We start from the raw sequence: 4,236 nt of genomic DNA, 5'->3' as shown, positions 1-4,236 counted from the left end.
GGGTGGAACGGGGGGGAACGGACACGGAGGGACGGGGACGGGGGGATACCGCGGTTCCCCGCGGGGCAGGACAGGCGGTCCCCTGGCACCGACAGAGCCCGGGGCGTGTGTTGGAAAACCGGGAATATTTAAATATCGGGGCGGCTCTCCAGCGCCTGCATCTCGATCAGGCTGGGTTGGGAGCCAGGGATGGAGTGGATGAGTGAACTAATTCCGTGAGGCGGGGGAAGCACGGGAAAGGGCATCTCAGATTAGATCACCACCGCTTTAACATCATTTAATGGCAGGGGCTTTACACTTCATAATTATCGCTCTGAGCGACCTTTCCTACCTGTTGGTAGGTGAATTACCACGTTGGACTGAGGACCTCTGATGAGAGCCCAACTTAAACACCGCAGAGGGCTCCCCGTCTGTTCCAGTCCTCATTTAATTCACGCAGGGAAGTTGGTTATCATTTCCTTCTCGCACTGCGGCTTTCCCCCTTGGCTGTCAGTCGTCAGGTGAATGGCAGCAGGCAGTGCCCAGTCACCCGCTCCAGCCAGCCCGAGAAGGCAAACCCCACCCGCTTCACCATTTGGCTTTGGTAGCTGCGACGTGACCCAGAAGCTCAAAATCAAGGATTATTTTTGTTACTGACTTCGAAACATATTTTCTGAAGTCAGAACAGCGACTTGAGGGGGGTGGGGGGGGAATCGTAAATAAGCAAGTAGCTTAATTGGCGTTTGGTATTTGCAATTTGCATATATGCGCTTGTGCGTGGGTGCGGGTGGGGGTGTGTACGTGTGTTTGTGTGTGTGTCGGATGCAGGGGAGGAGGGAGGGAAGGCATGAGAAGGTTCCCAAGCCGTCGGTTCTTGCATCTCTCGGTACAACGCGTACTTGGTCAGAGCATCAGTTACCATCACCGCAGATAACACCCATTTCTCGTGGGGATGAAGGAGGAGAATTGAAGGATGCTCTCCGGGGCTAAATTCTGCCCTAGTACTTAGGCGGTGAGCACCCCTGGAACCAGTGAGATGAGTCGCGGGAGTAAAGCCGGCAAAAGATGCTCTGGCGCCGAAGCGCCTGGGTTAGGCAGGGCGTGTGCGAGCTGCCAAGCCCGGCACAATTCCTCTTCCAGTCCTTGCTGGGGATGTGCAGTCACTGCTTTCAACTCTCCAGCTGAGATGCAACATTAAACACTCAGCCCAGGTTTTAATTTGGTCCCAGATTCTCTTTTAAAGACTTTAAAAGTTATTTTTAATGGCTGTTGAAGTTTTTTTCGCTTCCATTCTTCCAATACTTTTTTTTTTTTTTTTTTTTTTTTTTTTTTTTTGGCACCATACGTAAATACAAGCTGCAGTAAGCAGAACGTGAAAGCAATCTCGCCATGTATTCTGGACTTTTTATGATATATGGTGGACTGTTCAAAAGTGTATGCTATTGTTAAAGCTGTTTGTGCCGGGTGTGCTAATGCACTGTTTGATTGAGTGAATTAGCAGTCATAACAATCTGGCAGTCTGGCCATAGAAGTGTGCTCAAATTGATTTGTGTTATGGCTGGACTGGAAAATCTAGTGTTAGTTGTTTTTTGCCCTGGGGCATTGTTTGTACCAAACTCCACTTTTCATTTAATTTTCCAATAGATTTTTTGAAAGACCAAAAGGTTTGTGATCAACGTTTGCTGCACTTTATTATTATTCAGTTATTAAAAATATCCTATGAGTAATTTCAGGTTCCCCGAAACCTTGCTTTCAATTAGAGTAAACATAATTAGCGTGATGTCGTGCTTGGAATGGTAAATCTCCCTTTGTATCTATTAAGCATGTTATCTACTTGTCCTGTCACTGAAAGGAATCCAGTTTGTATTTGTATTGGACAAGGTCTGTGCTAGTTTGACTATAATGCAACAATTAGAAAAACAGCACTGCAGTATCCAGTTTCTTATTACTGATACAGCACTTCACACCAATCTCAACTGCATTCATCGTGTTTTCAATGTTTAGTAAATATCTTGGTGGAAGGGAAAATAAAAAGGATCCCAATTCACAGACTTAAATTTCTATAAGTCTATTTTCCTGAGCGATGCAGGGGGGATTCAATATGAGGTCCCTCCCTCCTTCTCAGTCTTCCCTCTAAATAACAGATAGCTCCTGAAAGGAGGATTGCTGCTCGAGACCCTGGAGATTAAAAGCAAAACAGAACTTACCTTCTCTTCGCCAGTACTTGTTCTGTTCTTAGAATCTTCTGCTCAGCAGTCGTTTGCCAGAATTATAATGCAGCATGATTAAACCTAAAACATTACTCTATTGATCACATAGAAAGCTTTGGGAAATCATTTAGTTTCTTCTCTTCAGAAACCAGTGAATAAAATAGGTCACTAGACAAGGATAAGACAAAATACAAGACAGAAAGGTATTTCTCAGGAAAATACATTCAAAAGAAATGCAGAAAAAATTACTGTGAATGAACTTAACACGGTAATACACTATTCATCCTTACCAGGTGCCTATCTTCTGTATGCTTCCCCTCCCCCCGGTCCATTCCTTCACACACGTTCAGAAGATAAATACTTCTCTGTTTTTTTCTGAATGAATTTAAATATTTAATTATCAATAATAACTGAAGAAGGTGGGGAGAGCTGATGTACTATCCTATTTCCTGTCAGTCAGGTATTCAGATTCCTCAAAATGCAACAGCTACAATGCATTTTCTAATTGCATTTTACCCTTTACAGCTGCCCTCAAAATTGTAAATTAATAAAATAGTGAACTCTGTATCAGTCTTTTTTTTTAGAGCAATAAATTACAATCACTGTCAATACATCTTACTGCTTTAGCATACATTTTAATATACCAAAATGGTCAAAAGAAAGAGAGGCACAGAAACAGAGAGAATACCTGCCCTGAACAGTTACATGAGCAGAACAGAAACCCTGCTTCAAACAATATTCCAGGAAAGAAATTAAAGACTTCTTAATTAGCGCAGCAATTAAGCTTTCTTGGTCGCATTTTAATCAGCCCAGGCCCTATCAAAGGACAAACAGAACGATTTGCAGGTCTTTGAATTTTAAACAGTCTTATTGATTTCAGCACCATAAGTCTTCACTTGACACAGGGAGAATTTTGAAATATCAGTTACAGTAATTTGAGTTTTTCTGATATCAACTCAGGGAGAAAAAAAAGAAAATACCCAACAATATCATTACATGAAAGGGTCAGCGAGTAAGAGAAATGCAATCTAAAAAAGTTTACAAAGAGCAACCTCAGGCTTTGCTGGTGTGTTTTATGTGAGTGTATGAGTGTACGTGTGAGTTTAAATAAATCCAGTTGCTCCCCATAATCATTAGAAACACTTACCAAGCCAGAAGCTTTGAGGAGTCTGGAACCCTTCCATAAATCTCTTTCTTTCTAGGTTTCTAATCCCATTGTTGCTTTGAAATGATCAAGGTTAACCCAAACATGTGGTAGTAAACCCTTTCAAACTACATTTTCTTTATATGGCTTTGAACCATGAGGATTACATGTCCGTGAAGGTACACGGCAAAAAGAAAAGCAGAAAGGCTGGTGTGCATCGTGTTGTAGGGAAGACAGAGAACAAATCTGATGGTAGGTTTCCTAATTCAGAGTTCACTCAGATCTCCAACTGGCACTATCACGCGTGTCTGGCTCTGTCCTAACCTTCTCAAGGACCTGTTCTATCTTCACAGGGTGTAAGAGTAGCTGAGATGCAAAAGGATAGTTGAGGCAAAGAAAAATATGGCCAGAGTTGGTTTTCTACAACCGAAAAAAAGAAAGATTCGGTGTATTTACAGTTATAAATTATGTGTTTTAGGCAACAATAGATCCTGACAGTGGAACTCAAGCTGTACAAGCTCCTCCAGATAAACGTTCTGAAAAACCACCTAAAAACGTCTTGGAAAAAGTGTTCTGCACTGTTATGTGTGCACAGCGCTTCAAACCAAAATGCCACTTGGCATTTTCTTGGTTTTACTTGCCAATTTTAAAGACTTTAGTGCAGGATAGCTAAAATTTCACTAGCAAATGACATGTTTGCTGGTATTATAACACAAATTCATGTAAATTGAAATTACAGGTGTAGTAAGATAGTAGATATTATGTGAATAGTTTATATCTGATAATGTGGAAATTCTCCTGCACTGAGTTACTACAGTTGAGATTATCCACTTTGTAGATGTGTCATCCCATGAGTCATATCTCACATCATAGTATACATTAAAAAAAAAAAAAAAAAAAAAA

This window comes from Athene cunicularia, assembly GCF_003259725.1.
Source record: "Athene cunicularia isolate RWA chromosome 1 unlocalized genomic scaffold, athCun1 chr1_part1, whole genome shotgun sequence".
Lineage (NCBI taxonomy): Eukaryota > Metazoa > Chordata > Aves > Strigiformes > Strigidae > Athene > Athene cunicularia.
Note: the sequence above shows the minus strand (reverse complement) of the source record.